At 35.2% G+C, this 19548-nt stretch overlaps 1 protein-coding gene and 1 pseudogene across 5 annotated transcripts in view; one reads left to right on the forward strand and one right to left on the reverse strand.

Moving 5' to 3' along the window:
- Positions 1-19548, forward strand: part of LRBA (LPS-responsive vesicle trafficking, beach and anchor containing) — a 554230-nt gene that overhangs the window by 20101 nt on the left and 514581 nt on the right. The window lies entirely within an intron of this gene.
- LOC102767130 lies at positions 8098-8408 on the reverse strand (annotated as a pseudogene).

A 19548-nucleotide genomic window follows, 5' to 3' on the forward strand; every position in this document is an offset into this window, starting at 1 on the left:
TGATGTGCCCACAACCAAGGTACATGCCCTTGACCAGAATTGAACCTGGGACCCTTCAATCTGCAGGCCGATGCTCTATCCACTGAGCCAAACCGGATAGGGCCATTTTAAATTTTGATTAAATATCACTCACTGTATGTCTGTGTAAGGATAGTCTATCCACTTCCATGCAGGTCTTGCACATGATGTTCTACATGATGAATACTTAGGAGATGATGATGATAATGGAGATGATTACACAAAAATGTCTTATATAGTTCTTGCCATACAGTTATTAGATTTTCACACCAAGCCATTCACACACATCCACAACATATAAGTTTATTAACTGTGCACTATGATGATTATTTACTGTTCATTAAGTGGAAGTGGATCATCATAAAGGTCTTCATCATCTTCATGTTGAGGAGGAGGAGGAGGGAGAAAAGTAGGGGTTGATATTGCCATTTCAGGGGAGCAGAGGGAGAAGTAGAGGAGGTGGAAGGGGATGAAGGAGAGACAGGCACATTGGTGTGATTTTATGAAAATACATTGTAACTTCTGTCTTTTTTGCTTTTTCATTTCTCTGAAAATGTATCTACGTGGTACCAATCCTTCTCCCATTAGTTGCTTTAGTTTCAGTGCCCATATCACAGAAGGGTCTATGTCATAAAAGAAGTCAAAAGCAGTCTTGAATAATCAGAACGCTTTTGCCAGGTTACCTAATGTTATTTTGTTTTCTGACACTACTTCTATTACGTCGTCTTCTTTGAGCCTGGCAATGGTTCTAGAACACTCATCTCCATCAAGTTGACTTCTGTTAATTCCTCTGGTGTGGTATCTGTTAGCTACTGATTTTATCCCAAGATCCATATCTTGAAACCCTCATTCCCTACCTTTGTTGTGATATCCACAATCTCTTTTATGATTTCCTTGATTAGTTCTGTTGTAACCTGTGAAGTCATACACAGCATCTGGACATAGTTTTCTCCACCATAGCTTTCAAGGCTTTTTCTATAGCAATGATGGCGTTTTCAGTGGTCTAATCCTTCCAACTTTCATGTATTCTTTCTCTTTGGGTTCTTTTCTGTAGTGTTGACCATCCTTTCTATAAAGTAGTGTGTGATGAGCCGTTTGACCTCCTTCCTAATCTGGAGGCTGAATTACAGATGTCTTTGGGGGCAAGTAGACCACTTCGACACCTTTGATGTTGAACTTATGAGGTTCTGGGTGGCCATCTGCATTGTCCAATATTATAAAACTTTAAAAGGAAGTCCCTTACTGTCAAAGTACTTCTGACTTCAGGGACAAAGCAACAGTGGAACCAATCCAGAAAAATGGCTCTCCTTTGTCCACACCTTGTAAAACCAAAAGATTGTGAATGGCACCACATACTAGTATTATCTGTGTTTATGTACATAAATTTTGATATATTTTAACTTTTAATAATAGACTTATGTATATTTCATGGTAGGAAATAATAGATCAGTAACTACATACATTTTATGTAATTTTGACATACCTAACTTTTTAAAAAAATATTTCTAGGCTACGTGGTTTGTCTGTGACTTTTTTTAAAATGGTTACAAATCTCCAAAATTTTCCAGTATATTTATTGAAAAAATCTGCATGTAAGTGGACCCACCCAATTTAAAACCATATTGTGCAAGGGTCAGTTGTATAATCAAATACTGTGTTCATAAATTACTTCGATTAGCTCTTTTTCTTCCTTCTGTAGATATGATTGTGATGTTAATTTGAACTGCAGTTGAATTCTTAGTTTTGATTCTAGTTTCTTCACTTGCCATCTTCCTTGATTTAATTAAAAAATTTACTGAGCATGTGGAACATCTTTTCTCTCACTGTTATAGGTAATCAGCTTCATTATTTTCTGATTTTCCTTTCATTTGTTTATTTTTGTTAAGCAAAGCAGGTACATGTATGTTTTCTAATTTCTATTTCTTGCACAAAAGGTAGCATATGCTTTTCCCCCCATCTTTTTTTTTTATTATGGTAAAATACATAAAACAAAATTTGCCTTAACTATTTTTTTAAAAATATATTTTATTGATTTTCTACAGAGAGGAGGGGAGAGGAATAGAGAGTTAGAAACATTGATGAGCGAGAAACTTCGATCAGCTGCCTCCTGCACACTCCCCACTGGGTATGTGCCCACAACCAAGGTACATGCCTTTGACCGGAATCGAACCCGGGACCCTTGAGTCCGCAGGCCGTCACTCAATCCACTGAGCCAGACCGGTCAGGGTGCCTTAACTATTTTTTATGTTTTTATTGATTTAAGAGAGGAAGGGAGAGGGAGAGGGAGAGGGAGAGAGAGAGAGAGAGAAAGAGAGAGAAATATCAAAGATGAGAATCATTGATTGGCTGCCTCCTTCACATCCCCTACTGGGGATTGAGCCTGCAACCCTGGCATGTGCTCTGACCTGGAATTGAACCATGACCTCTTGGTTTGTGGGTGACACTCAACCACTGAGCCACACTGCTGGTCTGCCTTAAATATTTTTAAGTGTTCAGTTCAGTGGTATTAAGTACAGTTATATTCTGTACTTAACCATCACCACCATTTGTCTCTAGAACTCTTCCTCTGAACTGAAACTATACCCATTGAAGAATAACTCCACATTTCCTCCAGTCTCTGGCAACCATCATTCTACTTTCTGTCTCTGTGATTTTTGAATATTCTAGGTATCTTGCATAAGTGGAATCATACAGTATATGCCTTTTTGTGATTGGCTTATTTCACTTAGCATAATGTCCTCAACATCATTAATGTTGTCATATATTGCAGGATTTCCCTTTTAGAGTAATTTTCATGGTATTGTATATACTACATTTTGCTTATCCATTCACTTATTAATACGATTCTTGGGTTATTTCTACATTATACTAGATGTAGTGGTTAATAATGTGGATTTTTTTTCAATGGATGGAGTTATACATATATTGACATATATGCGATTTGATATGTATGCTATTTTGTTGTATTGACAGCAAGCTTCAAAACTTCATATGTCAAAATTTCTGAAGATATTTTCATGCTTAAAAATTTTGAATTTCGTGTCAAAAAAATACTTGTGGGAAGTTTTAATTCATTATTTTGAAGAAACATGCTGCTAAATACTTCAGGAAGCTAATGGTGAACATGCTCCATCTCAAGATACTTGTGAATGCTGGTTTAAATGCTTTAAAAGTGATGATTTTGATGTGAAAGACAACATCCAGGTTAATCAAAAAAGTTCGAAGACCAGCAATTACAAGCATTGTTCGATGAAGATGCGTGTCAAACTCAAAAACAACTTGTAGAAAGATTAAACGTTGCTCAGCAAACAATTTCCTATCATTTACAAGCAATGGGAAAGATTTTAAAGGAAGGAAAATGGGTGCCACATCAACTGAACGAAAGACAAATGGTAAACTGAAAAGTCATCAGTAAAATGTTGCTTCAATGGCACAAAAGAAAGTCTTTTTTGCATTGAATTATGACTGGCGATGAAAAGTGGATTTATTTTGAGAACCCCAAACGCACAAAATCATGGATTGATCCAGGTTAAACATCAACATCGACTGAAAGACTAAATCACTTCAGAAAGAAGACAATGCTCTGCCTTTGGTGGGATCAGGAAAGCGTGGTGTATTATGAGCTTCATTATCACCCCCCCCGCCGTATTCACCAGACCTTGCTCCTTCAGATTACCACTTGTTCCGATCGATAGCACACACCCTTTCTGAGCAGCACTTCAAAACGTACAAAGAAGTGGAAAATTGGGTCTCTGAATGGTTTGCCTCAAAACCAGAAAAGTTCTATTGGAACGGTATCCACAAATTACCTAAAGATGGGGGAAATGTGTAGCTAGTGATGGACATTACTTTGAATAAAGCACTTTTGATGTTTCTCTTGAAATTATTATGTTTTCTTTGATTACAAAATCCGCATTATTAATCAGTACACCTAGTAGCTATTGTGACTAATGCTGGTATGAACATGGGAGTACAGATACCTCTTTGATACCTTGTTTTTAATTCTTTTGGGTATATATCCATAAGTGGAATTACTGGTGAATCCAGTTTTAATTTTTTAAATTTATCTTTATTGTTGAAACTATTTCAGGTGTCCTCCTTTATTCCCCATTAGCCCCCTCGGCCCCCCAAGCTGCTCCTCACAGGACTTTACCACACTATTCTCTGTATCCACGGGCTATGCATATATCTATAATAATAAAACTGTAATATACAAATTGACCGAACGGCCGAACAGTGAATGAACATCCAGACGGCCTTCTGGACGACCTTCTGGACGAAGCCAGGGTTGTGAGGGTCAAGGCAGCTGGGGCAGTGAAGGCCTACTCTTGCTATAATTTCGTGCATAGGGCCTCTAGTGTGTGTGTGTGTGTGTGTGTGTGTGTGTGTGTGTGTGTGTGTGTATACTCCCAGTTAATCTCTCCCAACCACCCCCTGCCTTCCCTCTAAGGTTCGATAGTCTGTTTTATGCTTCTATGTCTTTAGGTCTATTTTGTTTATCAGATTATTTTGTTCATTAGATTCCACATATGAGTGAAATCATGTGATACTTGTCTTTCTCTGACTGGCTTATTTTGCTTAGCATACTATTTTCCAGGTCCCTCCATGCTGTTTCAAAGGGTAAGAGCTCCTTCTTTTTTACAACTGCATAGTATTCCATGGTATAAATGTAGCATAGCTCTAGTTTTAATTTTTTGAGGAGCTGCTGTATTGGTTTCCATAGTTGGCTCTGCTGTTTTCCATTCTATCCAACACTGCACAAGCATTTCAATTTCTCCACATTCTCACCAATACTTTTTATTTCTGTTTATTTTTGTTTGTTTTGTTTTGGTACTAGTCATCCTATTAGGTGTGAGGTGATACATCATTATGATTTTGGCTTGCATTTCCCTAATGATTAGTTATGTTGAGCACCTTTCATGTGCTTGTTGGCCATTTGTATATTCTTTGGAGAAATGTTTATTCATGTCCATTGCCCATTTTTGAATTGGGTTGTTTGTTGTTGAGTTTTAGGAGATTGCTATAGATTCTAGCTATTAGTCCCTTATTAAATATATGATTCTCAAATATTTTGTCCCATTCTGTGGGTTTCTCTGTTTAATAGTGATTTTTCCTGTGATAGTGTCTTTTAATGCTTAAAATTTTCATGAAATCTAGTTTGTCGATTTTTTTCTTTTGTTGGCTGTGCTTTTGGTGTCATATTTAAAAATCATTGCCAAATACAATCTTGTGAAACTTTTGCCCTGTGCTTTCTTCTAAGAGTTTTACAGTTTCAGGTCTGACATTTAGATCTTTGATCCATTTTGAGTTAATTTTTGTATATGGTGTAAGGTAAAGGTCTACAATCATTGTTTCTTTTGCATGTGGATATCCAGTTTTCAGAGCACCATTTGTTGATGAATGGCCTTGGCACCCAGAGAATGCTCTTTGGAACTTTATTATTTTCACTAATAGTTTCTCATGGCAATCTTCCTCATTATTTTTTACAGCTGTATAGCTGTGTGTGTGTGTGTGTGTGTGTGTGTGTGTGTGTGTGTGTGTGTATAGGTGCCATTGAATATTTGACCTATCCTATATATTGGGACTTTTAGATAGTTTGCAAAATTTCCATAAAAAAAGCTGTAATAAATTATGTCATTCAAATTTTTTTTTTTTTTTGTGGTTGGAAGTGTATCTCCAGGTTATATTCCTAAAAGTAGAATAGCTGGGTAGAAGTGTAAATGTTAGATATTAGAAAATATTAACTTTCATGTGGGTTGAACCATTTTGCATTCCCACTAGCATTATATGAGAGTGGTTGTTTACTCACAGTGGATATTGTCAAGCTTTTGATGTTTTTGCTAGTCTGATGGGTGAGAAATAGTATTTTATCATAGTTTTTATTCATACCTATTAACAGTTACTTCTTGTTTCTCTTTTCCTGCAGTCTCTGGCAACCACTAATCTACTTTGTTGCTGTTATTGACTCATATTTAACATTTGAACTTTGTTGTCTAATTTTCTTTCATTAGCATATGTGAAATAATTCACTGAGAGTGCTTAACACTCGTTTAATGATAGAATACGTAACAGTATGGAGGGTCCAGAATAAAAAAAAAACTGAAAACAGCACTGCAGAACAGTAATGATATGACTAATGAATGAATCTGTCATTAAGGGAAAGTTATATTCAGGAATATGTTTTACTAACAGAGAGAGAGAGAGAGAGAGAGAGAGAGAGAGAGAGAGAGAGAGAGAGAGAGAGAGAGAGAAAGATAGAAAGAGAAAGAGAGGGAGGAAGAGAGAGAGAGAGAAACATTGATTAGTTCCCTCCCGTACACATCCCTACTGGAGCTCGAATCTACAACCTGGGTATGAGAGAGAGAGAGACTGAAAGAGAGAGAGAGAGAGAGAGAGAGAGAGAGAGAGAGAGAGAGAAACATTGATTAGTTCCCTGCCATACACATCGCCACTGGAGCTCAAATCTACAGCCTAGGTATGTGCCATGACCAGAATTGAATCAGCAACCATTTGGTGCATAAGACTATGGCCCAATGAACTGAACCACACTGGCCAGAACCAGCGAATTCTGCATTTCTTATTAGAAAGTATATGGGAAAAATACTGAAAATAAGAAAGGGCAAATAAAAGTAGGAAGAGTACTTTTTTCTATCTCTAAAGTGAATAAAAGTAGATATTAATGTCTACTTTTCAGAGTTGTTAACATTACATGAAATCCTGTCAGTAAGAGATACACTGTTATTCAGAAAAAGTTTATATAAATGCTATCCTACTTTTACATAAACATATATTCAATTTAGTCTTATCCTTGATTTTGAAAAAGATATCCAAGCCATCTGAATAATTTCCCCTTGGAAGACTAAGATTTGGTAAAGCTTGGATTGTAATTTCAAACTTGGTAATAATAATTTTGTAATAAAATATGGTAGCAGCCAAAGTCTCCAAAGTGGGATGCTTAAGATGGCTCATTAAAGTACATGAAGAAAGTATTAGAATTTATATTTATTTTCTTAGTAAGAAAAAATTTAACTTTGCAGTGGTGGCCCTCATTCTTTCAGATGGTCAAGTTAGAGTTATAGCTTGTGGCATCCTGAGGTAGACTAAAGGGGTTAATAACAGAAACCTCACCTAGATGTCTTCTTTCCGATTATTGTGAAGTGCTTACTTGTGCCTGGGTTCGTTGATTTAAAGTTAATACTTTTTTAAACAAACTTTTGACAATATTTTGTGATGAGATAAGTGATTATAAAAATCTAGTAATACCCAAAGGTCACTATTTATATAGTGATAGATTAAATTTAAAGATGAATTCGTTTTTCTACTATAGAAAAATCTGAATTTATCTTTTCTAAGTAACAGTATTTTTATAAATGTAAACACAATCTGTCCTTTGATGTTTAAAGATAGCATTTTAGCTATTAGTGAGAAAGTAACTTCTTCTTAAATGAAATTTGTCCTGTGAAAATGAATGGTTGTAAACATTTACATTATTTTCTGACTTTGTTGCTGAAGAGCATGTGTCACTTATAAAATTGTTTATACTTTGAAAAACAGAAAAATACAGGAACAGAATTTTCTAATCCATTTTTAAAACAGAGATATCGTGAATTTTGAACCTATATTTATAAACAGCACTTTAATGTCCTTGTAAGAAAAATGGATGGTTATAACTGAACTTCAGCAAACTAATGAATCCCACCTTACAGTTGGATTTACATATATTTGTGTATTTCTCTTTCTACTGTTTTGATATTAAAACTGACTTTAGACTAGAACTTCTAATTGCTGTATGTTATCTCTTTACCTCACTTAATTTCCTTATTTTTATGACATATATGTTAGATTAGTATTCAGTAGTCCACATATACCTTGTGAATATGTCTATGATCTGAGTACTTAAGTTTTTTTTCTCATAATCAAAACTTTATTGAAAAATTGACATCAAAATAGGAGATCACTGTTTGATACTTACAAATTAAATGTAATTACATTATCCTGGTAGATTAACTAGAATTACTAAACTGATAAAGGCTTTTTGTGATATACCAGTAACCCAAATTCAGGAAGCTGTGTGGGTCATTAGTGTTGCTTTCTTCTAAATGAACACTCTTCTGTGAATCTGGCCTTTCCTCCTGTCCGCTGGCACAACACTTGAACAACCTATGCAAAGAACCACTGTCTGATCATAGCTGAAAACGGTGGTGATCTTGTAGCAATCTGGACATTTTACATCCATAAAATAAGAATTTGGACTTTGAGCTAGCTGGTTTTTCTTCTCCTCTTCCAAGGGTGGATGTAGTAAATCTCTAGCCAAAGGCATGTTGATCCTCTCGCTGGCGCAGCCCATCCTGATCTCCAAGGTGACACCCAGGGGAGCAGCACGAGATCTGATAGACTGAGTACTTAAGTTTTTAACTGATAGGATTGTGTAGTCCAGATTACTGTCTGCTATTGCAGGGGAGAAATTCGAAGTCTACATCACCTAATCAAGTGCTTTTGCAGTCGAGTGAAGTTTGAGCTCATAATGATTCCATACTCAAAGTAATTTAATGTGTTTAACCAAATTTGTCAAGTTCACTGAAATATTTTTCTGCCTCAGTCTCTTTCTGCTCTCCTCTTCTGGGCTTCCAGTAATATGTATGTTAGGCTTTTTGTTATTGTCCCATATATTCCTGAGACTAGTCCTTTTTTTTTTCTTCTTTGTTTTTCTACTCTCTGTTCTTCAAGGTTAAGATAAGTATATTGATTTATTTTGTTATTTACTGATTATTTCCTCTGCCATCTCCATTGTAATAATGAGTCTGTCCAGGCTTGATATATTTTTCACTTTTAAGATTTTTCTGCTGAAAACCTGTATCTTCCATTCATTTCACATGTCTTTACCTTCTGAAGCTTAGTTATGATAGCTGCTTTAAATCTTTGATAATTCCAATGTCTGAGTCATCTAGGTGTTGGCATTTGTTTATTGTTATTTTTCTTGAAATTCATCACATTTCTGGGTCTTGTATGTCAAGTAATTTTGGATTATATCCTAGAGTTTGTGAATGTTATGTTGGTAGACCCTGAGGCCTGTTATATTCCTTGGGGAAAGTTGATTTTTTTGTTTTAGCAGGTGATCAACTTGTAGGAGGTGATTAAGCAGTGTCTGTAAGGCTCTTGTTTTCATGCTAATTGTGGAGGTTGAAAGTTCATGAGGCAAGCATTCAGGAAGAAAAGATGGGTGTAATGTGGAGGAGAGTAAGAATAAGCTGGAGTCTACAAGTACAAGTTGGGCCCACAAGGACAGACTATAACCCATGTCAGGTCTTGCTGGTTGCCTTTGACCTTGATGCTATGTCTCCTGCAGAAATTGGGTTCCTTTGTCATGAAACTTAATATACACATCTGGCCCAGAAGTGTAAGAAGCTGAAAGAAAATTTAGGGGAAGGTGGGACGGTGGTAGGTCCAGCCATTATGTCACACCATTGAGAGGAGCCATCAGTTCGGTGAAAATGTGTGTGAGCTACAAAATGGCTGCTACCGCACTTTCTCCCTTTATATTTCCCACAAAAGTTTTTCATGTGGATTACCCTAACAAGGTATGTACAGGAAGGGGATTCTGGGAAATAGAATTCAGCCAATCCAAGTTGACACATTACAGTTCCACCACTGTTAGATATTTGAGTTGTTTGTTGCTGTTGTTTACAAATAATGCTGTAACTTAAGTAGTGAGTATAAAGTGCTTTAAATGATTTGGCTTATTCAAATATATTTTTTTGATCATTTACTATATTCAGATAGATGCAAAGAACACAAAATTGATTAAGGAATGGTTTGTCTTTAGTTTCTTCAAGTTGGTTGGTACTCAAGATACTTAACATTTATGCCATTGCCATACTATAAGTAATGAAGTATATGTTGTTGGTTCTGTGAGTTGTTTTGTAGTGCTTTGCATCTAATTGTTAATTTTGCCCATGGAACATGAATATTATCCCTTATCAGTGAGTGCATCTTATATTTGATCCTGTGCATAGTAGTTACTTGATTAATGATGGATAGAGTTTATTTGCAATGATTTTTATATTCTGCTTGTCTAAACTTCATTGCTGATGATTAAAAGCATTTCTGGTTAATTTTTAATATAGAGCTATTGAAGATTGATTGAAGCTGTCAGATTTCTAGGTGGGCAGGATAAGTGTAGTTAGTGCTCTTATTTTGGCTAATGAAGTTTTAAATTCTCTTTTGGAGGATTGTATGAAATAATGTATAAGTTTAAATTTCATTATTTAAGTTAAGCAAGCACAATGCTTTCTAAACATTTTTATTGATTTCAAGAGAGGAACAGAGAGAGAGCGAGAGCGAGAGAGAAACATCAATGATGAGAGTCATTGATGAGCTGCCTCCTGCATGCCCTACACTAGGGATTGAGCCCGTAACCCGGGCATGTGCCTTGACCACGGATTGAATCATGCGTGACATCCTGGTTCATAGGTTGACACTCAGCCACTGAGCCAGGCTAGGGAAGCACAATCCTTTTTATTTAACTTAAAAAATGATAGAAAATATAAGGTCTTTAATTGATTTCATTATCAACTTTTAGTATTTATACATCCTAATTAATATAATATGCAAACATATCTAACTCAGTAATGTGTTTTCCCTTCTTTTAATTTTTAAATATGTCATGTTGTATCTTTAAAAGATAGACTAAAAAAAATCAAACCACAGTACCTTTATCATTCTTAAAAACAATTCACAGTTATTTCTAAATTTTATTGAATAATCAATGTTCAAAATTCTCTCATTGTCTATTAATTTTTTGTTTAGTTTTAAGTATAGTTGGGTTATTTGAATCATGAATCAAATAATGTGTAGGCAGTTCATTTGGTGTATGTGTCTCTTAAATCTTTTTCAGTGTCTAGGTTCCTTTCTCCTCCCTTTTTTCTTGCCATCTACTTTTTTTTCTATAGGATTGAGTCATTTAAAAAAATATATATTTATTGATTTCAGATTGGAAGGGACAGGGAGAGAGAGATAGAAACATCAGTGATGGAAGAGAATAATTGATTGGCTGCTTTCTGCACACCCCCTCTGGGGAATGAGCCTGAAACCTAGGAATGTGCCCTTGACTGAAATCGAACCCGGGACCCTTCAGTCCGCAGACTGATGCTCTATCACTGAGTCAAACTAGCCAGGGCTGAGTCATTCTTTTTCTGTAGGATTTTTCACTGTCTGGATTTGTTTTTATAAATTGATCAAAGCTTGATTGGATTATGACCAAGTTTTTTTTTTTCTCTCGTGTGAATTCCTTTAAGGCAGGCTATGTACTTACTACTGCATCCCAAAAGAAAGCACATAAATCTAGTGTGTTTCTCTCTGTGATCTTAGGACCTGGGTGTGAGATTACTAATACAGTGGGCTTAGGTATTATTAGCTTGATTTGGGTATTTTCAAGCTTCCTTGAAACTTTTATCCTTTAACAAATGGTGTTAGCAGTCATTAATAATCATTACTTAAATCCATTTTATCAGGAGTTCCAAACAGTGATGTTTTAAATTTCTCATTTTCTGCATTCATTAATTGGCATTTTCTAATATGAACAACTTTATTTGGTGTGTGAAACTTTATTTTTTTAGTAGAACTTCATAAAATCAAGAATTTGAAAAGAAAGGGGTAAATGCTTGATACTTCATCCTTGTTTTCCATTTTTCATAATAATGAATTGATTTCTTAAAGGGAATTGTATAATAGCTTACTTGGCAAAAATTCACACAAATTTTCATTAGACATCTTTTTACTTAGGTTTCACCACAAAGTTATATTAGAGGTTTTATCTCTACATTACAAAATGTATTGATTTTATACAATTTGCTTCTTTTGAAATATTAATGTAGAACAAAAAGATTAGAGTTGATACATTTTTTAAAATTACAGTTTTTGTCCTCTAAGTTTGTCATTCCCTCTAACACTATAAGAAGATACTTGGTCAAACTATTAACTTACAGAAAGTGAGTCTATGTAATCTGAACCCAGAGAGAATGTGACACTGAAGCATTTCAGAGGGTATTTTGCCATTGGATGAAATTTCAGGTAGGAAATAACTGCATTGTTTGGTATCAGGTAGTCAAGTTAGTATAAGCCACCTGATTGCTTTTAGAAAATGAACTTTTATTTTACACAAGGAGGCAGAGAAACTAGCAAAGACTTGCTTTAGTCCTAAAGTACTTGTTTTTCTTGGAATGGGAAATGCCTTTTATTTTTAAATGCACAACTTTAGAACAAATGTGAAACTTTTTTTTTTCATTTCTTATGGCTTTTATTTTTAATAGAAAATCTGTTAGTTACTACAAGAAAGGGTCAATTTATGTGTTACTTTAAGAGTTGCCAACCCTTTCTAGCTACTGGTTTATCTTGTTAAATACAGATGTATATTATTTTTCTCCTCAGTTTGAGACTTTGCCTCTATTTAACCCTTCTACAGTGTTTATTTTATATTTGCCATTGACAATGTTTTAGCTCTTACCTTGATACTTGTTGAAGTTATTTGAATATTGACTTAAATGTTATGTTTATTTAAACCATTTGCTAGCTTTTTGATATACATGTCTAAAATTTGAAATCATAAAACCAAGTTTTATAATCAATCCTTTACTAAATAATCTGGCTTTTAAAAGCTGTTGCAGAGGTTGGTTCTATAAATTATTACATCAAATGCCCATGAGATGGTGCTCATTTGTTTCACTTTTGTAATATGATGTTTTGTAAGCTGCTTATAAGAAAATATAGAAATATATTATGCTGTAAACTTCCAATTATTTTCTCAGTAATTAAAATGGTTAGGAGGCACATTATGCCAACATGATGAAAATCAAAAATCAGTCTGTTATTCATCTTAGTCTATCACATTTATATATTTCTTCCCTAATCTGAATATTGGCTAACATAATCATTGATTTGCCAAAAGTCTTCAAATGAACAGTACCTGAAATGGATCTCAATTTTGACTTTCTTAACATAAACTTCAGATTGCATCTTTGTTTTTTATAATGTGTAAATTGTTTTCCCTTTCCTTGTTGGGCCAAGCCAGTAACACTTATAAAATAGGAGATGAAATTTAGAGCTCTTAATTTTTCACTTGCTGTAGCTATTTGCTAAATAAATTTCAGTATATTTTATTAGAAAGAGAATGGTGTGTTGTTATCTAGGTACTTTCTAAACTGAAAGCATTCTATTCTCTGAATTTTATTTTGTTGGATATAAATTTTAGTAAAACGAGGAATCAAGTGTATTTCTGGATTGTTACCCTTGTGCCAACTCTTCCTTTTGCAATCATCAGACTTTTATCAAGTGTGTCTTCTATTGAGTTGAGAAAAGTGGATATAGCCTAGAAGAGGTAGAAAGAATTGTTCAGAGATAACATCATGAAAAAGGCCTAACTTACTAGTATATCAGGGCCCTGCGATAGAAACAATCACTATTCTGATTGCCTAACCTGGGTCTCTGTGAATCTGGGCACCATGATTGACATTTCCTACGAGGACTATATGACGTAAGGAAATAGTTCCCCAATCGAACCAGAGGAAGGGAATATGAAAACAGTTCTTCCCAAAGACAGGTAGTAACTATAACTATTACATCACTTTTTAAAAATTTTTGGTTAATCCACACTGATGATATTTTTCCATTGATTTTTAGGGAGAGTGGGAAAGAGAGGGAAAGACAGAGAGAAACATCAGTATGAGAGAAACACATCGATGGTTGCCTCCTGTATGAACCCTGACCATGGCCTGGCTGGGAAGAGCCTGCAGCCAAGGTACGTGCCTTTGACCAAACTCGAACTCAGGACCCTTTGGTCTGCAGGCTGACGCTCTATAAACTGAGCCAAACTGGCTGGGTTATTCCACCACTTTTAAGGGTTGCTACAAGGATGATATAAACCCTAAACTGTTTGGCTCAGTATTTAAAGTGTTGGCCCACAGACTGAAGGGTCTTGGGTTAAATTCCGAAGGTCAAGGGCACTTACCTTGGTTGCAGGCTCCATCCCAAGCCTTGATCGAGGCATGTGTGGGAGGCAACCACTATCGATATGTTTCTCTCACATCCATGTTTCTCTCTCTCTGTCTTTTCCTCTCCAAAAAATCAATGGAAAAATATCCTCCAGTGAGGATTAACCCAAAAAACCACTGGGGAAAGCCAAAAAAAAAAAAAAAAAAAGAAGAAGAAAAATTAGAAAACTAAGTGAACACACTTATGCTACTGTAGAGCTATATAACAGTTTTGGTGTGTGTGTGTGTGTGTGTGTGTGTGTGTGTGTGCTGAGAGACAGAATCTTGCATGTCATCAGAATCAGATAGACTTCATTTTGACTCCTAACTCTGTCACTTCTTATTTGTGATTTTTGGGCAAGCTATATAATCTTTATCTAGTTTTTGAATTTGTAAAATGAGACTAATAATACTAACCTCATAGGATTGTTAGAGTCTTTGAAAATAATGCCTCATATGTATTTCCTTCTGCCATTTTCCTTCTCAGAAGTTTACAATGTGATAGAGACAAGAGTTATCCCATTTAATAAAGAGCTAATATGTAAATTAGACTGAACAGCAGAACGACGGTCCAGATGACATTCTGGACGAAGCCGGGGCTGCGAGGGTCAAGCCCCTTGCATGAATTTCATGCATCGGGCCTCTAGTGTAAAGATAACAATGCAAGGTAGTAAGTGTGAAATGTATATGCCTTGCAATAGGCAAAGTTTTAATCAGAGTGGAGAAGCATTTCTTTCTTTTTTGTCTTACGTGGAAATGTCTGTAGAGAAGAGAGTTGAGCTAAACTTTGAAGTTTAGGAAGGGAGAGCAAAGACAAGGAGGTAGAATTTTAAAGCCTCTTGATAAAATTGGCTGGATCAATAAGATTGTATGGGAACAAGATGAGAGGGGAGGCTTTTGGAGATTTTGTGGGGTAGGCAAGTGATTGGAAATTTATTCTGTAGGTAAGGAGTAGCCATGATGATTTTTGTAGTGGATTTATACATGGTTAAAATGCTCTTGGGAAGCTTGATATGGTGGTAATGACATAACTAATTGGAATTATTGTTCAGTGAAAAAATTTTATGTATTTAGTATATTACTGATTCTAATCATCCAAATCAAATTTTACTTACTAAAAATCAATATGTAGTTGATATTTTAGTTTTACTAGGTGAATAGTGGATCTCAAATAACTAATAGGAGCTTGGTGAAGGCTTATGTTTCTGTGTTGTTTAGATTTCAAGGCCATGAGGCTGTCTCTGGCCTCAGCCAGGGATTTCTGATGGCAAGATACTGAGGGAGTCATTTAAATATTAATTCTTACCAAAGCTATCTCGTTTTAACCCTATTCTTTGTATCTCCATTTGTTCATGCAGATAGAAACACACAGTAATAGATTTTTTTTGGAAATACTGGTTCTTTGGCTTTAATGTGCTCTTCTGGGAAAACCTGTTATGTTTGCTAAATACTCAGCTTCTAGCACTGTTCACTTTCCTGGTTTTATGTGTTAAACTATCTAGAAGAATCTTGATTTGCTGGTTAGCCAATTTGAACAAGTAAGACTGAAATCTATAATAATAAGAGCATAATATGGAAATTGACCGCACAGCAGAACAACGAACGACCATCCAGACATCCTTCTGGACGACCTTTCAGATGAAGCCGGGGCTGCAAGGGCCTGCTCTTGCACGAATTTTGTGCATAGGGCCTCTAGTATCAACATAAGAACAAGGAAAGGCTTAGCACTTCTGAGAATGAGCTACAAAAATACCACTTGGATATTTTACTTTTTATGCCTTCATTTTATAAGAGCTGATTCATTAAATTCTCTTTCCCCACACATTTTCTACGACAGCCTCCACATTGCTTTTCCCTTTCTTTGGGGGCAGAACACATCACATAATACTTAGATGAAACAGAAAATGAAGATGGGTCATGTATTAAAGACCATATTTATTGATACATGTTAGTTGGCTGTAATATCTGATCCAGTGTTAGTGATGGTGTCTTTTCAGAATTTTCTGGTTATCAAATATGTGACTTTTTTGTCTTTGTTTAATATTTTTATAGGTAATACATTGGCAATTTGAAAATAAAAATGAATATAATTATATATCTCCCACCTCTGCCTTATTCCTGTTAGGAATTAAGAATCATGTCTAATTTGAATGCAATAGTATATGAGTATCCGATACACTTTTCAATCATTTTCCTTTGCTGTTGGCTCATACAGTCGTATAGATTCTTTAGGTGTTTATTTACAAGGATTTTACATATCGAAAAAACATTTTAAATTACTTTTGTTTCTACTTTATTTTGGTTAGAGCACTATGTATTTTCTTCTCATTTTTTGGGGGGTGGTGGTGGTGGTGGTAATCCTCACTGTTGGATATGTTTTTCATTGATTTATTTATTTATTTATTTATTTTTTAGAGAGAGTAGAAGGAAGGAAGATAGGGAATGGGGATGGAGGGAGGGAGAAACGTCAGTGTGTCTGGAAGGAACCAGGGATCAAATCTGCATCCCAGGTACATGACCTTGATCAGGAATTGAACCCATGACCCTCGGTATGTGGGCCAATGCTCTAACCCAGCTGTGGGCAAACTACGGCCCGTGAGCCGGATCTGGCCCGTTTGAAATGAATAAAACTATTGAAAAAAAAGACCGTACCCTTTTATGTAATGATGTTTACTTTGAATTTATATTAGTTCATACAAACACTCCATCCATGCTTTTGTTCCGGCCCTCCGGTCCAGTTTAAGAACCCATTGTGGCCCTCGAGTCAAAAAGTTTGCCCACCCCTGCTCTAACCATTGAGTTCACTGCCTAGGGCTTTTTTTTTTTTTTTTTTACTTTTTAAATTGAGTTTCTTGGGGTGACATTGGTTAATAAAATTATGCAGGTTTCAGACCTGGTTGGTGTGGCTCAGTTGAGCGTAGTCCATCTTCCAAAAGGTCCCAGGTTTGATTATCGGTCAGGACATATGCCTGGGTTGCGGGCTGGATCCTCAGTAGAGGTTGTGTAGGAGGAGTCAGTCAATGTTTATATATATCCATGTTTCTCTCTCTTTCTCTTTCTCTCTCTCCCCTCCTCTTCCTCTCTCTCTAAAATCAGTATATATTTTAAAAAAATATATATCAGGTATACAATTCTGTAATATTACTATGTAGCTCTTTGTTGTTTCTTGATCAGTCTTATTATCTATTGCATTTTATCAAATCTAAGATTTATCAGTTGTACCTTTGCCATTATTTTATTCAGCATTAAGAAAAAGACCTGCCAATTTCAGTTTATGATGCCATTGATTGTAAGACACATTCTGGTTTTGAGAGTATTTTTTTGTGTTTTTTTTTTTTAAAGAATTGATGAAATTCAGTATATGAATTTTATTTAGGTAGCATAGGAATATAACAAAGTATTTCTTGCTTTTACTATTTTATTTTTTGAAATTTATAGTTATTGTTCAAACTATTACGTAATATGTTTCCTCCTCCCCCCTAGACCCCATCCACCCCGCACCAGCCACCCCCCACCCCCAGGCCTACAGCACTATTGTCTGTATCCATGGGTTATGCATATGTGCGTATAGATTCTTTGGCTAATGTTTTCCTGTCTCCCCCTCCTTCCTTCCCTCTGAGATTTGGAGACATGGAAGCATGGAACAGATCAGACTGACAAAGTATTTTTTTTAAAATAAAAACAAGACATTAGGTGTAATACATTATGTTGTTGATAGAGAAGTATGAATGCAACTGAAAAACTTTATTAAAAAATGGCTGATAGAGAAGTATAAATGCAACTGAAAAACTTTATTAAAAAATGGCTGCATTATATACAATTGTACAGATGTGTCCCAGTTGAGCTAATTCCCTGTTTTTGAAATTAGTGTGGACTTCTTTGTTTTTGAGAGATAGAACTTACATCAAAGTAGCTGAAGTATAAGGTTGATTGGGCTGTAGGACCAGAATAGATAATTGAATGAAACTGTGAGAACCAGGATACTATGGAACCAGGTGCTGAAAGTAGGAAGTTGATGCCACTAGAATATCTTTCTCCATTTGTGATAGAGATTGGTTTCTCTCACATATCAGGGACGATGTCTGCTATAAGCTACCAGTTCAGCTTTTGACCCAGAAGGCCAAAAGCCTTTCTTTTTTACCTCGCAATTAAAATAACAATCTTTGTAATATTTATTGGTCTGATTTAGGTTACATTTTCACCCCTGAGTTAATCACTGTGACCGCTATGTGCCAGGCCTGAGTTAAGTGTCCTTTCTATGGCTTGGGTGTGAGGTACTGTGACTTTATTGCTGGAAGAATGCTAGGAATGGAATGGGGCATTAAAGAAAGGAGTGTACACAGACAAAAACAGATGTTTGTTACAGTGGACATTTAGATTGTTTCCTGTTTATTCCTGTTCTTAACACATTTTCTTTTTCATATCTGATAAATCTCTCTACATATAAAAATTGATATGATATTAAAGAGTATTGGTCTGAAATTATAAGGATCTAAAAGTTCATAAAAGTTAATATATAGATGTTTCTTTGATATAGTCTAATTTTTGCTATTCCTCAGAATAGGATTTGCAGAGTCTTCATATTATAAATTGTGAAATTTAACAATGCATTTTAAAATAGTTCGGAACATGAGGAAATGATAACATAATAGAGCTAAGCTGTTAAAGTGAAAGGGTTCTTAAAGTGTATGTGATTTTATGAACAGTTATATGTAAACATACTCAAACTCAAATACTAGAATAATTGATTCGATTATGGGATTCAGGACGTTTTGCTATCTCTTTCATATCATAGGATGTTTTGATTCTGAGTAATGTAAGTTCAGTGGACTTCTGACTGGTTGACACACAGTGATAGATTTCTGATTTTTAAAATATGTCATTGCTGTAAATCATTGGTTTGCTAGATTGAACTAGCAAGCTATTAAAGAACATGGCAATATTTACTGTAGATAAATGCAAATTTAAAAAGGTTCTGTGTATGAAGGTTTAAATGATTTATTAGCCTTCAGTGCACACATGAATCTGAAGTTATGTAATGGATTTAGAAAATTTCATTTCCTGTTTGAAGGTTCAAATTTGCATATTCTATAATGCAAGGGTTTGATCTGAGTCAATAGGATATATAGTTCAACTCCATTTGATATAAACTTATGCTTAATCATTTTTTTGTATATTATATGGCAAACCTATTTTTAGGTGCAGGGCAAGTGATTAAATATACTTTTTTTTTTTTGGCTTGGGTGGGGAAGAAGGCAGAATTAAAGAAACTCGGACTTGTATGTCTTTAGATGAAGTTGTGCTCAGGAGGTTTTCCTTGCCCTTTAATTTGGCTTTTATTTCCTGCCAATGAGAAATTCACCTAGGTTAATAAAGTTTTCTATTAGTGGAGCAATTAATTCTATGAACAAAGTGACAACTCACATCAGTTACTTGTATTTTTAAAGTAAACTTTTTATTTTGAGATATTTGTAGATTTATATGCAGTTGTAAGAAATAATACAGA

The sequence above is a fragment of the Myotis davidii genome, unplaced genomic scaffold (assembly GCF_000327345.1).
Source record: "Myotis davidii unplaced genomic scaffold, ASM32734v1 scaffold323, whole genome shotgun sequence".
Taxonomy (NCBI): Eukaryota; Metazoa; Chordata; class Mammalia; order Chiroptera; family Vespertilionidae; genus Myotis; species Myotis davidii.